Raw genomic sequence first — 21519 nt, 5'->3', positions numbered from 1 at the left:
TGGCTGCCTCATATTCGGCAGCTTAAACAGACGTGTTGGCGGCATCTAAATGCTCTGAGATGCTTGAGCCACACCCGCTGGGGTGCCGACCGATCTACCCTGATACGGCTCTACCAGGAGTTAATTCAGTCTCGTCTGGATTATGGGAGCCTGGCTTATGGCTGAGCATCCCCATCTGCGCTGCGGGTACTGGGCCCAATCCTACACAGCGGCATATGGCTTGCCACTGGTGCTTTCCGCACCAGCCCTGTGGACAGCATACTAGTGGAGGCAGGTGTCCCTCCACTGCGGTTACGACGCCAACAATTACTGGCTGCTTATGCTGCTTGCCCGGGCATCCAAATTACCGTGTCCTGTTCCCGTAGTCAGTCGTCCATCTACCAGACCGTCGGCCCCGGTCGGGTTGTCCGATCGCTGTACGCGTCAAGGAGCTTCTCTCCGGGCTTGGGTTTTTCCCTGTCCACCTCCTTTCCGGGCACCTCTGCGTACACCCCCGTGGTGTGTTCCTCGCCCTTGCCTTCGGTTCGACTTGGCACAGGGCTCGAAGGACTCAGTCCCTCCAGAGGCCTTCCGCCGCCGCTTTTATTCCATCCTGGCCACGTATAAGGGGTCTGGAATTGTTTACACTGACGGTTCGATGGTTGCTGGTCGTGTCGGGTATGCGCTAACTCTAGGGGACCATTCCGAACAACGTTCCTTGCCGGCTGGCTGCAGCGTTTACACTGCTGAGCTGGTCACCATCTTTCGAGCCCTAGAGTATATCCGCTCCTGCTCAGGTGAGTCCTTCGTTATCTGTAGCGATTCCCTGAGCAGTTTACGCGCTCTCGACCAGTGTTTTCCTCGTTCTCGTCTGGTGATGGCTATCCATGAGTCCCTGCATACTCTTGCACGTTGCGGCCGCTCTGCGGTCTTCGTGTGGACCCCAGGCCATGTTGAGATCCCCGGCAATGAGAATGTTTACCGGCTGGCGAAAGAGGCGACTAGTGCACCATCTCAGGACATTGGCCTCCAGGAGACAGATTTGCGAGCATTCCTACGCCGCAAAATTCTGGACCTTTGGGACATTGAATGGCTCGCCCTGCCTCCACGCAACAAACTTCGGGCCATCAAGGAGGCTACCGGTGCGTGGCGCTCCTCCTTGCGGGTCTCTCGCAAGGAGTCTGTTGTCCTCTGCCGGCTGCGCATTGGGCACACATGGATGACGCACGGCCACCTATTGCGACGTGAGGACCCACCTTTATGTCGCTGCGGCTCCGTTTTGACAGCGGTCCACATTTTATTGGACTGTCCACTTTTATCTGTGCTCAGGCAGTCGTTCGCACTGCCTGACACTCTCCCTGCCCTTTTAACAGATGACTCGGCTATGGCTGACTTAGTTTTACGTTTTATTCGGACAGGGGTTTTTTATCATTTAATATGAGTGTTTATGTTTTATTTTATTGTTATGTGTTGATTCTGGCCTTCGCCTACGGTTTTCAACTGAGTTTTTAATGTGTTCTCGGTGGTTGGCTTTTCCTTTTTTTGTTCCTGTGGTCGGCCAACCACCGTCACACTCTGTGTGATTTTATTTCGTTTTGCCTGATCTCTGTCGGAGTCTTTCTTGTCCCGTGTCGTCTGACGTCTTCCCTGTTGTTCGTTTTTATTCTCTTTGGGCGGTTTTAATTTTTTTTGGAAAAAGGGACCGATGACCGTCGCAGTCTGGTCCCTTCAATCCTCCAAACCAACCAATCCACTGGAGTTTATCTATCATCTTCGTAACGCTTTCGCAATTACTAAATGATCCTATAACGAAGCGCGCTGCTCTCCGTTGGATCTTCTCTATCTCTTCTATCAACCCTATCTGGTACGGATCCCACACTGGTGAGCAGTATTCAAGCAGTGGGCGAACAAACGTACTGTAACCTACTTCCTTTGTTTTCGGATTGCTTTTCCTTAGGATTCTTCCAATGAATCTCAGTCTGGCATCTGCTTTATCGACGATCAACTTTATATGATCATTCCATTTTAAATCACTCCTAATGCCTTCTCCCAGATAATTTATGGAATTAACTGCTTCCAGTTGCTGACCTGCTTTATTGTAGCTAAATGATAAGGGATCTTTCTTTCTATGTATTCGCAGCACATTACACTTGTCTACATTGAGATTCAATTGCCATTCCCTGCACCATGCGTCAATTCGCTGCAGATCCTCCTGTATTTCAGTACAATTTTCCATTGTTACAACCGCTCGATATACCACAGCATCATCCGCAAAAAGCCTCAGTGAACTTCCGATGTCATCCACAAGGTCATTTATGTATATTGTGAATAGCAACGGTCCTACGACACTCCCCTGCGGCACACCTGAAATCACTCTTACTTCGGAAGACTTCTCTCCATTGAGAATCACATGCTGCGTTCTGTTATCCAGGAACTCTTCAATCCAATCACACAATTGCTTCCTTTCCGCACGACCACAACTATTGCACTGATGTCAGTTCCCCCGATGCGCATTATATACCCTGCACTGCTAGTGTTGCCACTTGCTTACTGTGAGTGGTTATTTCACGTTAACGTCGAACATAGGTGGTGGGCAAATCAGTGTGACTGCATCGTGTGTAATATCCAGCTGTTAACAGAATTATAAAATAATATCTTGACCCACGGGATACACTAAAGATACATCGTCAGAGAGCCAGCAATGAAACTCCCATGCCGCGAGTGCCAGCGAGGCTCTGTATATCGAGCAGCTTCGCACTCTGACTAATACGGAATCGCACCGTACAGCGCGTTATAGCAGTGATGAATTAGCAGGCACGACTTATTTAGAACATTGGAGCTGCCACAAAGGACAGAATATCCAGGGTGGCTACAAAAGAATAAACATTTTCTGGGCTTTTAGGATGATCAGTGTGTTTGTATCTATCAAAAAATAGTGCACACATTAAAGCATATACATATGAACGATATATGACGCTGAATTGAATTACAACAATTCTCTTTCTGCTGAAAGATATAAACTGTTGTTTGGAAGACGCACACTGTTACGTGGCTTACTCTTCGATTTTACACTAAACAGTGTAATGTTCATGGAGAGCAGAACTGGATTTCAATTGCGGTGGCGTTTGCCTATAAAGTAAATTAGGAAGGGCAAAGAGCACGATCGTAGCACTACACCGCGCTGTAGTGCAGTCATGGGAAAAACGTCGTTCTAGCATGGGATAAATGGATTGCAAAAAACGGTTGCAGATCCGCATCTGGAGCAGACAGGCGACCTAGAATTTCGGTCTGAAAATGTTTAGTAGTACCTTTGGCGCTCCGGCTTCTATAGTTGTGGTGAATCGTCGTGGGGTGGTTGTTCATAAACGAATCATTAAAATAACGTTCGTAACTCTAAATGCTAGTATTCTTATAATTTCACTGCTCAGTTCATTTCGGACGAGGCATTGACTTGAACTGTGACAGTGGCAGTAGCAATACTATTTTTCTACATCACATGAGGGACGTCCTACATCTACATCTACATATATACTCCCCTAGCTACCAAGCGGTGTGTGGTGGAGGGCACAATTCGTGCCGAAGTCATATCAGAGAGCAGCCCCTTCCGTTTAGTGCGTCGTCTATCCGCAACTGCGTCCCACTTCAAACTTTCTATGAGATTTGTAACGCTCTCTCGATGGGTAAGTGTACCAGTCACGAATATTGCCGCTCTTCTTTGGACCTTCTCAATCTCTGGAATGAGACCCAAATGGTAAGGGTCCCATACAGACGAACAGTACTCTAATACTGGACGAACTAACGTATTGTAAGCAATTTCCTTTGTTGAAGGAGTGCATCGCTTCAGGATTCTACCAATAAACCGCAATCTGGAGTTCGCCTTGCCCGTTACTTGTGTAGTCTGATCATTCCATTTGAGATCATTTCGAATAGTTACACCGAGATACTTGACGAGCATTTATTTTGTACTCGTACATTAATGGGGATTTTCGCTTTGTTATACGCAGTAGGTTACACTTACTAATATTGATAGAAACGTGGTGAAACAGAGAAAAGCACAAGGCCATCAGCAGTTTTCGAAGATGCAGTCTGATTACCACATGACAGTTACGGTGAGTATATTTCAAGTGATTCAGTAGCGCTTCTTAATCCAGTGGAATGACGCTGCGTGGGAGTGAACTGTAAATGATGAATTCTAGTTATTGTGAACAAAGCAACAATACTTTTTATTAGTGTGCCTGAGGTATCGAGTAAACAGTGATTAATTGTAATCATAATTATAGTGTGATTTTGGAATTAAGTGATTCCTGTGTGAACGTAGCCAATCTTTGAGAACCAGCAGCCGCTAGTAACAGTGACCTTGTGGACTGAATTAAAAAAAAAGAATATTCTAATCTGAACTCCAATGGGCAGAAACACAATATGGTTAGGAGTAATCCTGTGAAAACCAGAAATAACGCGGTAATGTAAATTCTGCTGCTAACAAGGGCAGGAAATCAAGCAACGGCATGAGACACTCTGATCAAGAGATGAAAAAGATAGAAAAGTTCATGGGATGAGAGTAGAAATGATTAGAGAATGTCAGACAACGAGGACAGAAATGAAATGAGAAAGTCAAGCAAAGAGCACGGGAATTTAACCAGATAATAAAAACAATAAGCAGCTCGTGTTCAATAGTTAAAGGAGTTCACATGAAATTTTCATGGAATTAAACGTCTTGTCTGGAAACAATTTCGGCCGTTAGAAATCATTGTGATTCGTGGGCAGCAACATCATTTTAACATAAAGACAAAAGTTCCTGGAACTGGATAAAAGTATGAAATATGCAAAATGTGCCAACTCGCCTACTGATGCAGATTTAATACGCTAAGATGTAAGAGAAACGTGTGGCGAATTGCTGCACAAGCATTGTCATTAACAGTCTAATAAGTTGAGATACATTTGAAGAAGATGACCCTGGAAAACATTTTCTCCCATTTGATTTCCTGAAGCTGTTTGGTCTGTAGCAACGGCATGTGAGTACTGGAGCGCTAACGTGGAAAATGGAGTGCCTTATCAATATGTAACGTTCGATGAATATGAAAAAGCATTGTGTCCTAAATATTCGCCCTGAGGAAATAACGAATCGTTAAAGGAAAACTGTTTTTTCTCAATAATTACAAACGCGATGACTGTTCGACGAGAAACACATTTTTTAAGATTATCCGTAAGTGAATATGTTTTCATCATGGTTTTGACCAAACACTCGCAGTGGGAAGTACGTAAGAAGCGCACGTTTCACAATTTCGACAGATTATAACGCATTCCTGATAAGTTAAAAAAGGAAGAGACATTAAGTAAGACATCTCTGAAGGAGAAGAAGAAGCCTTAAAGGGTAGAATTAAAATAAAGTAGAAAGGAAGAGAAGGCAAGGGATGATGAGACGTCACATCCTGGACGATGTGATAGACAGAAGAACCTAAAGAAGCAGTAAGATGAATGTGACAGTTCGCCAGACTTGACGACTCAAAGAACTTACTAACATAGCAGAAAACTGATGACTGTCCCAAGTCGAGGAAGTCAAAGAAAAGGCAAAATGGGATAAACTTATTGTGAAGAAGGAACAAATTACAAAATAAAGTAACATAAAACCCTCAGAAGGCAAGTTAAAGAAAGAGGAGTGGTGTAAAAGAGAGAAAGGGGAACCCTTGTGACTTATCGTCATTAGAAAGCGGACAATGGTATCCTCGTTTGACCTGTTATATTTTGAAAGATTAAATGTGTCACGAACTTTCCCTATTGTACTGTACTGCTGGAAAAAGAAATAGTACAACCTGCTAGAGGTTTCCAGTGCACTCAAGATTTATTGTTGCAACAGTGTATATGGAGTACATTAAATGATTACATTTACAGATCAAGAGCACAAGCGATTCTGAGTTATCCGGTACTTAATCATGCTGAAACACCGATAATACGAGTAGTATGTGGTATGGCCTCCAAGGGCGGCAATGCAGGCGATGACTGAGGCGTCCAGTCGATCCTACATGTGACAAACACTGTTCTTGAATACGTTATGCCACGCCTGCTCGACCTGTTCACTTAGTTCTGTAACAGCTGTTGGTTTACGATTCACTTCTCGGTCCGTCATATCACACAAGTGCTCGATTGGAGACTAGTCCGGATATCGTGCTGGCTACAGAAGATGAATCACGCTTTCAGAGCACCTTGAGTTGTGGGTGAGCATTGTCCTGTTGGGACATCACCTTCCTTTTGCAAAAACTGGAAAAAGAACGGGCCTAACTACATTATGCAAATACCGAGCGTTGGTTAGCGTCCCCTCCAGAAACACCGAAGGCGAACGAGAGTTGTAGCTTATCGCACTCCAGACCGAAAGGCCTGGGTTGGAGCTAGTTTATCTTGGACCAGTTCACTCTACGATGCAAAACTCAACAGGTCTACGTCTAAAGAGCGAAGGACCATCACTAGCGTGCAGGCAGGATCTGCTTTCATCGCTGAAGACTCCGGCGCGCAAGTCCATCTTCAAAGTGATCGTCTGACGGTGCAAGTCGAGACGTGCATGTCGATGCTGTGGGGTGGGTGGAAAAGGGCTAGAAGTGTCCCTGTCCGTAGTCCCAGTACTAATATCCGGTTCGCTACAGCTCGTGTTGACACGAGTGGGCACACAAGTCCTCTCATTTGTGCTGTGGTACGATCTACCACTGCTGCCAGTACAATACGACGATCCTGGCGGGCGTCTGTGCTACGTGGGCGTCCAGAACCTTTTCTGCGGATGTGAGAATGTTCACGTTAACTCTGATACTAACGTCGTCGCATAACTGGCGTTTCACAACCAACTTGTATGGCAGTACTCCGAAAGGTCCACCCCGCCACTCGGAAGGACACAGTTTGACCTTTTTCACACTCGCTTAGTTATCTGCAGGAAGCACGAGTGCGTCTCGGTAGCATACCGAGCGAGGTGGCGCAGTGGTTAGCACACTGGACTCGCATTCGGGAGGACGACGGTTCAATCCCGTCTCCGGCCATCCTGATTTAGGTTTTCCGTGATTTCCCTAAATCGTTTCAGGCAAATGCCGGGATGGTCCCTTTGAAAGGGCACGGCCGATTTCCTTCCACATCCTTCCGTAACCCGAGCTTGCGCTCCGTCTCTAATGACCTCGTTGTCGACGGGACGTTAACCACTAATCACCACCACCACCACCACCACCACCACCACCACCACCAGCATGGTTAACTGCTTGCTTCACACATTTGCAACCCATTGACCCTTCTGGCGCTCTGGTAGCTATGCCATACGATATCTGTTGCCGAACGATGTTGAAACTAGTATCGGTACATCTGCTATTCCTCAGGTGGCATACGCCATCATCAGATCAAAATCTACGTCGCCTCGCAGGTGTACTATTATTTTTTCCAGCAGCGTATTTATGAATAGTGTGTTAGTAATGGAATTTAAGAACTAAGATTTTATGGCAGTGAACTTTTTGTATGACATATATTCGTGAGCTCCGCCAATTTTTATCCCGCCGACTTTGCAGGAGGGCGACCATAACGGCTGCGTGCTAACATCGTACTGGATGATATGCACTTGATTTTACGTTACAGCAGATGACGTCATCGGAACAGACAACGGCGGTTCCCACTACCCAATTGTCTTCATTGCCGGTTGACCTTTAGTTACTACAAGGAAGATATTCATGGGACCCGCCTACGTCGAAATCGCGTGGGAGGTGCTGCCGCAGACGATTACATCATTTGCCGAGCATCTCGACTTTACGTGGGAAAATACGTGAGCATGCCGGTACATAGTGAAAGCATAATGTAGTTGTAATTCAGATGTGCTTTCTGCACCCTCCACTTCCCCCACATTTTTACCCATTTTGAGAAATGCTGGCAACTTCTATAATCCACTCGTAATAAAAATTTACATCATTCAAAACAATCCGCATGTGACCGTTCACGCTAACATAGTACTGTGTTACTAAAAATTATAGTTTAAAGTCATCGCTGGTACGTACTTGTCATTATTTTCTCTTTGTTACAGATTTCATGACGAACTTTTTTGTGTCACGTGCAATGGGTTCAGTGACCCACATATCCTAAATATCTGCTTGTAAACAGATTATGAAATACTTAGCCTTCTTTATGTGGTATTCTCTGAAGTTTAAATACGTAGTTCCATCAGCCTTGAGCTCCTGACCTCCAGGGGCTATGATGCCTTGAGTAAGTCCTATCACAGGTCCATTTAAGTAAAATGACAAATTAGGAGGTATGTATTCTACACCTAGCCTCACTACACAGGTTCCTGTCAGATGGATACCTCTGCCATTTAGAAGCTTCTGCCTGAAGGCTTTTAAATTTCTAAATACATGTCGTTTCTATAAGAGGATCACATTTTTCCATGTGAGACAGTATTATTCAATACTAGAAGAAAAGTCCTGAAACCAGTACCTGTTGATATATTGGTCATCATGTCGTCACGTTCCCATCTGTCTGTTGGTTGGCAGTAGATAGTATATACAGTGCTCCTTGTCGCTACCTCCTATATAGACACATACTTAAGCCCTTCTTCACAGTGAATCACGCAGCCTTTCAAACTGACCTGGCTCGATTCGGACTGCCTAGCACGCATTGGTCACGCGCTCTTGTACCCTCTGCACATTATCCAATGCCTTTAAATGTCTTCATAGCTAGAAATGCGAGGGATTCAGGTCCACTGTGATCTGACGTAACCACGAGCGCTGAAACGGAGATAAAGAACGCGAGAGAAGAGGTGAAACGACGTCGGCCAATGGTGCGCTGATTAGGATCGCACCACTAAGGAGTGGCCTCTACAAGAGGAGAATCTAACTGCCACTCCTGCCAGCCTCGACCGCTCAGTATCGGCTCAGTAATCGCAGAGTATTAGAACGGTCTAGCAGAGAGTGTTACGATATCAGTTAGTAGTGATCCATATCAATTGCTTACCTGCACCTTATATGCAACAAAAGACTCTGACTTATTTGCATGTCGCCCATCACTTGGGACACAATTGTTAATACAAAGTTAAGTATTGTCAATCTGCTTTATTGAATTAAGACTGCTATTGTTATTTGCTTGAACTGTTATATAGCATTCCGAGAACACAGCATCCCTTAGGCACCCTACATGCGACGGGTGGGGAGTATCCCACAGACTGAACTGGAGGCCATGCTACCGGACTTTTTCGTAAAAGCGATCGTACATGAAATGTGGCTAAGAGGTACAATCGCACCATCCGTAGAAAACGTGGTGGTGCCACGTTGTGCGTAAATCGCAATCGTTGTCGTTCTACAAGTTAACGTCCTCCAACAGCGCTAGAAATTCGTCACTCTATGAACTGCAGCAGTAAGACAGCTTCACAAGTAAAACGGCTCATATCTGAACCAGTATTGGTTTACGGACATACACCGGTGTGCAAAGCTTAAGGTGGATACACTGTCGCATGATGTCACCGCCGAGTAATATAGCTCGATGAAACGTCAACCGTACATAGAACTGTTACAGTGTGTTACAGAAGATAAGTCGAAAAACTACACAATGACACGAACAGAAGTGACACTTTCATTAAAAGACAATCAAAGAACTTACGTCACCGCGATTTATGATGGTCCCTGTACGAGACGGGACATGGCTCTGAATGAGACGTGTGAGGACCACGGTCGGCAATGCATGCTGTGCAACGTGCTGCCATGCTGGCCATAGTATGCACCCTAGTTTCGTGAACTGCGAAGGTGGAGGAGCTCTGGAGGAGCTCTTAGAATGTGAGTATATTCGGCGAATGTACAGGCTTGTTTGTTCATCCGACTTCAAACACCTTCGATGTCCTGGTGGAGGAAGGGAAAGCCCTGCCATAGAAGTTCATACAAACTTTCTGGTCAGCATGGGAGGACGTTGCAGAGCGTGTATTACCGTCCGTCCGGTCTCGCCTATTTTAATGTTTAAGAGATCAATAGAAATTGCGATGACTTCAGTGTAATTACAAAGAGGTGACAAAAACGATGGGATAGCGATGGGCACATGTAGATACCGCGATGGTATCGCGTTCACAAGCTATAAAAGGGCTGTACATTGGGGGACTGTCATTTATGAAATGATAATTAAATACACCTTAGCTGCAAACAGGCGTTGATGTACTTCATTGGGGACATGTTGAAAATGTGTGCCCCGACCGGGACTCGAACCCGGGATCTCCTGCTTACATGGCAGACGCTCTATCCATCTGAGCCACCGCGGGCACAGAGGATAGTGCGTCTGCAGGGACTTACCCTTGCACGCTCCCCGTGAGGTCCACATTCCCAACATGTCACGGGGAGCGTGCAAGGGATAAGTCCCTGCAGACGCACTATCCTCTGTGCCCGCGGTGGCTCAGATGGATAGAGCGTCTGCCATGTAAGCAGGAGATCCCGGGTTCGAGTCCCGGTCGGGGCACACATTTTCAACATGTCCCCAATGAAGTACATCAACGCCTGCTTGCAGCTAGGGTGTCTATTTAATCATAATTTCATTTCTAGCAAAGCTGCATGGTCATCCACGGTAACTGTTCTTTCGGGAACAGATACTACAGTCATATACTGTCATTTATATTAAAGTGATACAGGGGAAACGGTGCTGTCGTGATTAACGCAGCACGATCGGAATTAACAAGCTCCGAAATGTGGAATGGTAGTTAGAGCTAAAGACATGAGACATTCGATTTCGGAAATCGCTATGTAATTCGATATTCCGAGATCCACAGTGTCAAGAAGTGCCGAGAATACCAAAATCCGTCATTGCCTCTCACCACGGCCGACCCAGTGGCCGACGCCCATGACTTAATGACCAAGAGCAGCGGCATTTGGTTAGAGTTGTCAGTGCTAACAGACAAGCAGTACTCCTTGAAATAACCGCAGAAATAAATGTGGAACGTACGACGAACGTATCTGCTAGTACAATGCGGCAGGATTGTCGTTAATGGGCTGTGGCAGCATACTTAGACGAGAGTACCTTTGTTAACAGCACGACGTTGCCTGCAGCGTCTCTCGTGGGCTCGTGACCATATCGGTTGGACCCTCGATGACTGGAAAACCGTGGCGTGGTCAGATGAGTCCCGATTTCAGCTGGTTAGAGCTGATAGTAGGGTTCGAGTGTGGCGCGGACCCCACGAAGCCATTGACCCAAGTTGCCAACACAGCAATGTGCAATGTGGTGGTGGCTCCATATGGACTGTGTTCACATTTAATGGACTGGGTCCTCTGCCGATCATTGACTGGAAATGTTTTTGTTTGGCTACTTGGAGGCCATTTGGTACCATTCATGGACTTCATAGACCCAAACAACAATGCGCCATGTCACTGGACCACATCTGTTCGCGACTGGCTTGAAGGGCATTCTGGATAGTTGGTGTGAATGACTGGCCACCCAGTTCACATGACGTGAATCCCATAGAGCACTTGTGTGTCATAATCGAGAAGTTAGTTCGTGCACAAAATACTGCCCCAGCAACACTTCTACAGTTATGGTCCACTATAGGGGCTCAATATTTCTGCAGGGGACGTCGAACGACTTGTTGCGTCCAGGTCACGTTGAATTGCTGCACTATGTTCGGCAAAAGGAGGTCCAACACTATATTAGGAGATATCGCATGATTTTTGTTACTGCTGTGCATTGTGCTTTTAATAAAAGTGTCATTTCGGTTCATTTCATTGCGTAAAGTCTTCAGTTACCTGTTTTATTATACGGTAACAGTTCTTTCTATGTATAGTTCAAGTTTCACAGAGTTCTGTTGCTTTCCACTGAGACAACTTGTAAAAGTGGGTTTCGTCGTTAATTATAGGAACTTCTCCTCTAGTTTTGGCAATAGCTGCTTCCTTCAGGAATAAATGATACATTTTAAACCGCCCCATGCAGAGTGAGATGAACATACCGTAAGACAGAAAATGACGCCTCAAAGTCTCCTAGAGTGGAGAAACGTGGTCATCATAGCTGGCATCGATGTGATTACCCAATGTACTGTCTACTGTTATTCATGGGCTATTTTCGTCTGTAACAGCCTCATCTCCATAGATATTCATCACGCAGTGGACAAGTATGTGCCGAAAAAGTGGGTTACGGACGGAAAAGACCCAAAGTGGTTTAAGAGCGCAATTCGGAGAATGCTAAGGAAGCAAAAGCAGTTGCACTCGCGGTACAAGAAAGATCGGGAGAATGAGGACAGGCAAAAGTTAGTAGAGATTCGTGCTGCTGTAAAAAGAGCGATGCGCGAATCATTCAACCACAACCACCATCACACCTTAGCAAAAGATCTTGCTGAAAACCCAAGGAAATTCTGGTCTTACGTAAAATCGGTAAGCGGGTCGAAGGCTTCCATCCAGTCACTCACTGATCAGTCTTGCCTGACAACGAAAGACAGCAAAACGAAAGCTGAAATTTTAAATTTAGCATTTGAGAAATCTTTCGCGCAGGAGGATCCTACAGACATACCGCCGTTTGAGTCTCGTACAGATTCCCGTATGGACGACATAGTAACTGACTTCCCTGGGGTTGTGAATCAGCTGAATGGGTTGAAAATAGATAAATCGCCAGGTCCTGATGGGATTCCAATTCGATTTTACAGAGAGTACTCTACTGCATTGGCTCCTTACTTAGCTTGCATTTATCGCGAATCTCTTGCCCAACGTAAAGTCCCGAGCGACTGGAAAAAAGCGCTGGTGACGCCTGTACATAAGAAGGGTAGAAGGACGGATCCTCAAAATTACAGACCAATATCCTTAACATCGGTTTGGTGCAGGATTCTAGAACATATTGTCAGTTCGAATATAATGAATTTCCTTGAGACAGAGAAGTTGCTGTCCATGCATCAGCACGGCTTTAGAAAGCATCGCTCCTGCGAAAAGCAGCTCGCCCTTTTTTCACATGATATCTTGCGAACCATGGATGAAGGGTATCAGACGGATGCCATATTCCTTGACTTCCGGAAAGCTTTTGACTCGGTGCCCCACTGCAGACTCCTAACTAAGGTACGAGCATATGGGATAGGTTCCCAAGTATGTGAGTGGCTCGAAGACTTCTTAAGTAATAGAACCCAGTATGTTGTCCTCGATGGTGAGTGTTAATCGAAGGCGAGGGTATCATCTGGAGTGCCCCATGGAAGTGTGGTAGGTCCACTGTTGATTTTTATCTACATAAATGATCTTTTGGATAGGGTGGATAGCAATGTGCAGCTGTTTGCTGATGGTGATGTTGTGTACGGGAAGGTGTTGTCGTTGAGTGACTGTATGAGGATACAAAATGACTTGGACAGAATTTGTGATTGGTGTAAAGAATGGCAGCTAACTCTAAACATAGATAAATCTAAATTAATGCAGATGGATAGGAAAAAGAATCCTGTAATGTTTGAATACTCCATTAGTAGTGTAGCGCTTGACACAGTCACCTCGATTAAATATTTGGGCGTAACATTGCAGAGCGATATGAAGTGCGACAAGCATATAATGGCAGTTGCGGGGAAGGCGGATAGACGTCTTCGGTTCATTGGCAGAATTTTGGGAAGATGTGGTTCATCCGTAAAGGAGACCGCTTATAAAACACTAATACGACCTGTTCTTGAGTACTGCTCGAGCGTTTGGGATCCCTATCAGGTCGGATTGAGGGGGGACATAGAAGCAATTCAAAGGCAGGCTGCTAGATTTGTTACTGGTAGGTTTGATCATCACGCGAGTGTTATGGGACTGCTTCAGGAACTCGGGTGGGAGTCTCTAGAGGAAAGGAGGCGTTCTTTTCGTGAATCGCTACTGAGTAAATATAGAGAACCAGCATTTGATGCTGACTGCAGTACAATTTTACTGCCACCAACTTACATTTCGCGGAAAGACCACAAAGATAAGAGAGTTTAGGGCTCGTACAGAGGCATATAGGCAGTCATTTTTCCCTCGTTCTGTTTGGGAGTGGAACAGGGAGAGAAGATGCTAGTTGTGGTACGAGGTACCCTCCGCCACGCACCGTATGGTGGATTGCGGAGTATGTATGTAGATGTAGATGTCGATGTAGTTCCACCTTCCGAATTTTTTCAATGAAAAGAGGACAATGAAACCTTTTAATCACAGACTTTGATTAGACTTAGATATGATGTAGGGGGATCAGTGCTGAGTACCGAGAAATCGATGCTGAAGTGTGATACGTATCTTCTACACCCGTAACGTTCAGTATATTTCGATTAAGCAGACGTGGCGCAGTAGCTAGGTTTCGCGGCCACCACGCTGACGGACTAATTTTAGCATAGAAGGAAAAACGGTTACGAAAACAGAACTTACAAAAAGGCAGTAAATGTTGCTTAGCTTGGAAACCTTGCAACTTCATAACTTCGTAACTTACTGATGGAAATCTGGCTTTTAACTCTAAATGGAATACACATTTTAAAAAAGGATCACATCCTGACTGTATTTTTTTTCATTTCATCCTACACAATATTATTAAATAGTGTTGGCCGTTAGCACTATGGGACTTAACATCTGTGGTCATCAGTCCCCTAGAACTTAGAACTACTTAAACCTAACTAACCTAAAGACATCACACACATGCCGTGCGGTTAAAGGCGCTGCAGTCTGGAATCGCAAGACCGCTACGGTCGCAGGTTCTAATCCTGCCTCGGGCATGGATGTTTGTGATGTCCTTAGGTTAGTTAGGTTTAACTAGTTCTAAGTTCTAGGGGACTAATGACCTCAGCAGTTGAGTCCCATAGTGCTCAGAGCCATTTGAACCATCACACACATACATGCCCGAGGCAGGATTCGAACCTGCGACCATAGCAGTCCTGCGGTTCCGGACTGCAGCGCCTAGAACCGCAAGGCCACCGCGGCCGGCCATGCGTATTAAAGAAGGTATTTGTTGGGAACTTTCCCTCGAAACAGTTCCTCTATTAGTTGTTAGCCACTCGGGAGCATTTAGAATTTTCTTAGTGAAAATCTGAAACTGCTTGTAAAAGTAAACATGAAAGGACCAGCAAATGTGTTCCGCCAGCTTGGCAGCTCTGAACCTTAACTGCTGCGCTACGCTCGCTTGGTCGAAACATGACAAACGTTACGTGTTTAGAAGATTCGAATGAGATTTCAACATCTATTTTCTCGGGAATTAGGGGCCGTCGCATGATAATCCGCTAACAAGGAACTCAGGACAGTTCCCTGTACAACACACCTAAGACGCATCAAAATCCTTCATTAACAGATCTGGTGGTCCCCATGGCAGTGAGCGTCTAGGAACTCTGTATCGCGTTAGGATACGAATGCGGAGCGCTGGGTACGATGACAAGACTTCGCCCCACAGGTCCTCTGCAGTCGTCTGCAGTTGCGTAATAGTCACCCAACTCTTTTGTTCATTCTTTACTAGCACACACTACATTTGCAGGGTAGCCAAAACGGATTGTTACAGTCGTAATGTCCTCTGTTCTTCGTTGTCTTCTTTTCTGCACCACGATAAAAATGGAGGGATTGCCTGCTGTTTTGTATAACCTTGGACGTCGGATATTGTCTTAGAGTTAAATTATTAGTACGAGACTTCAGAATCCATTTCTCGGCGCTGGTATCCTCGCCGTTGAGCGCCAGTAAGCTTCTCCTTCCTTTGCTGACTGTTTGGTTTGCCTTGGAGAGATTTGCACTAGTAATCGATGAAACTTTTCTTCAATTAACCACATTGCCACCTCTTGGCTGCGTTTGAAAGTCAAGCCATCAGCGTTCGACGTTACCAGATGTCACGTATATTTGTAAATTGGAACAGCGGATCTTAGGAGAAATGTACATTTTGTATTCAGGTTCCTGTCCGTGAAAGCAATGGGTTGAAGTAATGGCTATGTCCGCGTCCAAGGTACACGTAATCTAAAAATCTGCATCAAACTGTGTCACATACAATCCAGTTACGAGGGAGTCAAAAGCATATTCGTTGGACGTACACGGAAGAAAATACAAACAACTAAAATGCTTGCCCCATAAGAGAGCACCTTTCTATACACATGTATATTGCTCTTACATTTTTCAGTTTATTGTAAATATCTGAGTCCCAGAACCTTCAAGACACTACAAATGTTAATCCCATGAGGCTGTAATCCAAACATTGAATATTTCGTTTTGTAACACTGACTATTATCGCAAACCCAGAGCAATGGACACTCTTCACTGGGCCACATGTGATTTTTGTGAACCTTTCTGACTTTAATATGATGTAAGGAATTTGGTGCCGTTAACAAAAATCTCAGGTCACACTTCATTATCTCAGAATGCCCTCTGACTGATATGTGGGCTGTACCAAATTAGGGAGTACGTAATTCAATACATTCGGATACCTTGAGAGTGATAGTAAATATCGTCAAGGTTTTCATCAGTTACTTTGTCCATGGTGCTATGTATATGTATTAACGTACAAAAAATCCTAAAGAGAAGCGAGCAGTAGTGAATGCAAGCCTTGAGGTGAAGATTAATGTAGAACATCTGAAGGAAGTATAGGAGTCCCGTGAGAGGACGATAGTTACGGTACTCAGTCGGAAGTGAGTAACATAAAACTGGAGCGATGAACAGAACAGCAAATAGTGATGTACGTACGGCGGCGTTAGCCACGGGTGGAGTGAGCCGAGAGCGCAGCCACCCATATCGCGACTTCCGGAGCGCTGCAGCGTCATCAGCGTGCCTGACCTCTGACCCTTCTCGAGGCGGGTGGGCCCCGATAAAACCCGCCTCGCCGAGACGTTCCGCGACCTCCACAGGTCCGCCCCCCTCGCAGCTGATTGCGACTTGAGGCCGTCTGCTCCGACATATAGAAATCTTCCGTGTTCTGTGATACGGCATGTTACACCACGATTAGCTTAGCACTGCGGTACAGAGGCTGAATAAATTGGTTTCCCATCATTTTACAGTCGTTTAAGGAGTTGGTGATTTACATCGTCTAAATACTTTTGAAAAATCGTGATTTTCACACTCGGGTATTTACTTTATTTCTGTCCATTTGTTACGGTCACACAGCACACCATTTTCCAGCATAGTAAGACATTTGTTGCAAAGAAAAAAAATGTAAGAGTTGGATGTTTCCCTATATTAGGGGTATGTGCTCTGTCAGGTACCGTTTTTACATTGAAAATTACCAGGAAATTGGCAGCCTTTAAACTATGGATAATGCGCTATACTATTACTAGAAAATATTTAAATACTAGCCTTGCAAAAATTCTTCCGAATATTTTCTCATTCTGTAATAGCAGGAGAAAGAATTAAAATGTGTAATTTTTACCTCCGGGGAAATGGTGTTCCTAATTCGGGTTTTCGGGTTACCTAATTGCGGGTTGTACATAGACGCTTAAGGAATTAGTAACATAGTCTTTATTCGTAACAAACATTTGTTTCAGAAGTAAAAAGCGCTGCACAATTGTCGGTTACTCTGGAGGCGTTTGTCATAACAAGCAAAATTTTCAGCATTTGTGGTTTTTGATACAGAAGTCACACATAAAATCTTTCCAAGTATCGTAGTAGACACCTCCTCAAAGCTCATAACATCAGCGAAAGAAACAGATGCTTTTAATCGAGGTGTCTTTAGAAGTGTCAGTTGACCACAGTAGGTCGCAGTAAATGCATTCCTCATGCTCTTCATATTCAGATGATGAGTGTTTCAACATGGTTTTATCCATGAATGAATCGGAGTCATCACCATGACCCTGCTGCTTCTTGACTCTCTGATTTTCTCTTACGTTGGGTTTTCTTTTGTTAACCCCGTATGTTGAAGGGCTATGATACGCCTCATATGAAGTTTCTGGAGTAGGTTTTGTTGAAGGTGGTGTCTCTCCTGTATTCATGGTACTTGTTTTCTTTGTCTCTTTAGAGAGAGACTGCTCCAAAACCTTTTTAAAAGGAGATGACATCAACGCAGCTGGTTTTCCCCCTCCTCGTGGTAGCAGAGGAGGCGAGCCGATTTCAATGTTAGGAACCGCTGTTTCTTCCATTTCAGTAATTGCAGTCGACAATGGCCCTGCTATAGCTTCGGAGGTTTTATCAGCATACGCTGAAGAATGCTGAGCGGGAAAATCCATAGATATAAAAAGAGTAGATCCCACATTTTTGACACCTCTTGCAGCCACTTCTATTGTTGGTGCTCTGCAGTATGCCCAGCCCATCAATGGCCCAACGTCTTTCGAACACTGTAAAGCCGGCATCTGGCATAAAATTCAGAACATCTGTTTATATGAACTGACGCCAAATTTCGGGCATCGGAAACAGTGGAACGTATTACTACCCGCAATTAGATACCATTCCTTACTTCTGTGTAGAAACAACGCGATGGACGACAATTTTGTCAATAGAAAGGAAGAGCGTGCTTCAGATTACTGTTTCATATGAAACACTTCGAACGTACATCATACCTGACTTGAGAAACGACTTCGAACTGAACTCTGAAGAAAATGTTTATCTTGATCACAGTGCAAAAATAGCTGTCGAGAATGAAATGTTGACAGCAGCGGCACCAAACTCACAACAGCGTATCAGAATTACCTTCGCTACTGGTGAAATGATAATTAAATCAAGACCCCTCAGCTGTCGACAGGCGTTGATATACATCAACGGGGACAGTTGAAAATGTGATCCTCAACCGGTACTCGAAACCCGTGATCGCCTGCTTACATGGCAGACGCTCTATCCATATGAGCTACCGAGGGCTCAGAGGATAGTGCAACTGCAGGGATTTGTCCCTAGCACCCCCCCCCCCCCCCCGTGAGACTCACATTTACAATTTATTGTCCACACACTACATTCGTAGTGCCCCTGCCCATTACACTCATTACTCGCGGCAGACAATCTTACCGAGTCGCGTAAGAGTTCAGGCAATGCGTGTGCATCCAGCACTGAAGAAGAAGGTCAATGGCCGGTTAGCCTTAACTATACAAAGATGGTATCTGTTCCTTGGGACATATCGGAAAGCACACATAGCGTCTTCATATTCGCTACTGGTTGTCGGAGCGAGCTACGGAGCGCAGTGACAACCAAGAGAGAGATTCAGCTACCTGGAGTTAGGCTACCTGCCGAAATATGGGTACTTTACACTACACAACTTTCATGCAGTTGGTCTGTAAAGTCGACCTAGATACAAGTTGTCGTGATTTGACACATATATTTAACTGATGTTTTACTCCTTGGGATGGCCTGTTGTCTGACCGAAACGGTTGTCTAAAAGTGACGTACAGCTTTTGCGTCGATCATGATTTTTCTAAAATTAAGTATTAATATTTTTTCAAGTGAACGTTAACTATGTATGGAATCCACGTAATGCTAACAGTGGGATTATTCCCGCCGGTGACTTTGTTTAAATGTTCGTGATGGGCACCTGGGCTGCATCTAGCTTCTGCAATGCATTATCTGGTCGCTTAAAAACGTTGAACAGGTATTTTCAAACAGCGTAGCGTCATAGTTTGCCTATGAGTATGTTATCCTGTACTGAAAGGTTTTGTACGTTTTTGAATGACATAATGGTGTCAATACTACACGGTCCTGAAACGTCAAACAACTGACGTGTAAATCGTAATTCGCAAGTACACTGTATATAGATACAGTAGAGAACCTGCCTTTGTTTTCAGTTCTTCCGTGTCCTCGGCGTCCTGCCGTATATTATAAGTATCATCTGAAAATCCACTGTTACATATGTATTAATTCACATTCGTGAGCTCACAGATAAGAGCAGACGAATCTTAGCTCGGTTTAGGGCCATAACAGACGGCAGCAACAAATCGCTGCAAAGTTAGCTACTATACAACACGCCCAGCATACTAATAGTCTAGACATTTTAATGATCTCACGTACCACGTTTTAGGTTGGATTAGCAGGGAGTTGTCAACGGGAGGATCAGAGCCAGTCCTTTGTGTGTGTGTGTGTGTGTGTGTGTGTGTGTGTGTGTGTGTGTGTGGATTAAGGACAGTCAGCTTTGTGGTTATCAGCGCTCTGGCTAAAGAAGCTAAAGCGGAATGTGATTCAACTTTTAAAAAACTTAAAGGCGGGGATATAGAGTCTTGACTAAAGCGTACGTACGACCTCCCCTTTTCATTCACATAGAGCTGCACAATCATGGTATTACTCAAGCGCAGAAAAACGGTGACATATGTCATAATTTCTACAGAAATTTGAGAAGATAATTAACGAAGGGTAAGGTTTAAAATAAGAACAAGGAAAATTTGCTGGCTAATCACTTAATGAAACTTGGGCTATCCAGTCATGCTACAATACATTAAAATCCATACCAGGTATTTTAGGCCATTTTGAGGACATTTCAAGATATTTTCAGATTTGTAACAGATTTATCTCAATGTCAGCAGAGGACAGGTATGTATTTAATTAGCCTGTGACACCTTGGCTAATTATTATATAGCATACTGCTGTACGCCATAATCACCAACCATTATGGGATCCTCATATTCGAAGTACACAGCAAGACCCATACGACTCTGTACCTGTAGACGAGTGAGAAATGCTGGCTGGCTGCAAGAGGACACCCAATGTTTACGATGTTGACTATACTAGCTACAGCTTATTATGTCCCACGTCCAGCCACACTGTTTCTGATCTGCTCATGGCAACGTGCCAATGACAGCAGGCAAACTTTAGGAGAGATTCGTTGGTGTCTTTGAAAATATATATGTCCTCGAGGCATACAACAATTACCGCCGTCATACGTTAGCAAAAGACCCGACCGAGATTCCCAGAAAATTCCGGTTCTATGTAAAATCGCTAAGCGGTTCTAAGGCTCCCATCCATCCAGTCACTCACTGACTAGTCTGGTGTGGCAGTCGGAGTTTTAAATTCCACGTTTAAGAAATCATACAAACATACCGTCGTCTGATCATCGTACAGAGTCCGGTATGGATGACATAGTAATAAGCATCCCTGGAAACAACAATCTACCGCACTGGCCCCTTACTTAGCTTGCATCTGTCGCAAATTTCACACCAGCACAAAGTCGTAAGCGACCGGAAAAAAGTGCCGGTCGCTCTCGTGTATACACTAAAGCGCCAAAGAAACTTATTCAAATACAAAGATATGTAAACAGGCAGAATACGGCACTGCGCTCGACAACTCCTATATCAATCAACAAGTGTCTGATGCAGTTATTAGGTCAGCTAGTGCTGCTACAATGGCAGGTTATCAAGATTTAAGTGAGCTTGAACGTGGTGTTATAGTCAGCGTTGGGCACAGCATCTCCGAGGTAGCGATGTAGTGGGGAATTTCCCGTACGACCATTTAACGAGTGTACTGTGAATATCAGGAATCAGGTAAAACATCAAATCTCCGACATCTCAGCGGCCAGAAAAGGATCCTGCAAGAACGGGACCAACGACGACGGAAGCGAAACCTTCAACTTGACAGAAGTGCAGCTCTTCAGCAAATTGCTGCATATTTCAATACAGGGCCATTGACAAATGTCAGCCTGCTAACTATTCAACGAAACAGCAGTGATATGGGCTTTCGGAGCCGAAGGCCCACTTGAGTACCCTTGATGACTGCACGACACAAAGCTTTACGCCTCGCCTGGGAC

The 21519-nt window shown here is 44.8% G+C and overlaps 1 protein-coding gene and 2 non-coding genes across 3 annotated transcripts in view; 2 read left to right on the top strand and 1 right to left on the bottom strand.

Moving 5' to 3' along the window:
- Positions 1-21519, top strand: part of LOC126249611 (uncharacterized) — a 436460-nt gene that overhangs the window by 80676 nt on the left and 334265 nt on the right. The window lies entirely within an intron of this gene.
- Positions 10155-10229, bottom strand: Trnat-ugu (transfer RNA threonine (anticodon UGU)). Its single transcript has one exon. It is a non-coding gene; the product is annotated as a tRNA-Thr (tRNA).
- Positions 10348-10422, top strand: Trnat-ugu (transfer RNA threonine (anticodon UGU)). The gene has a single exon. It is a non-coding gene; the product is annotated as a tRNA-Thr (tRNA).

Source organism: Schistocerca nitens, chromosome 3 (assembly GCF_023898315.1).
Source record: "Schistocerca nitens isolate TAMUIC-IGC-003100 chromosome 3, iqSchNite1.1, whole genome shotgun sequence".
In the NCBI taxonomy this organism is placed as follows: Eukaryota; Metazoa; Arthropoda; class Insecta; order Orthoptera; family Acrididae; genus Schistocerca; species Schistocerca nitens.
This window is presented reverse-complemented; position numbering and strand designations above follow the sequence as displayed.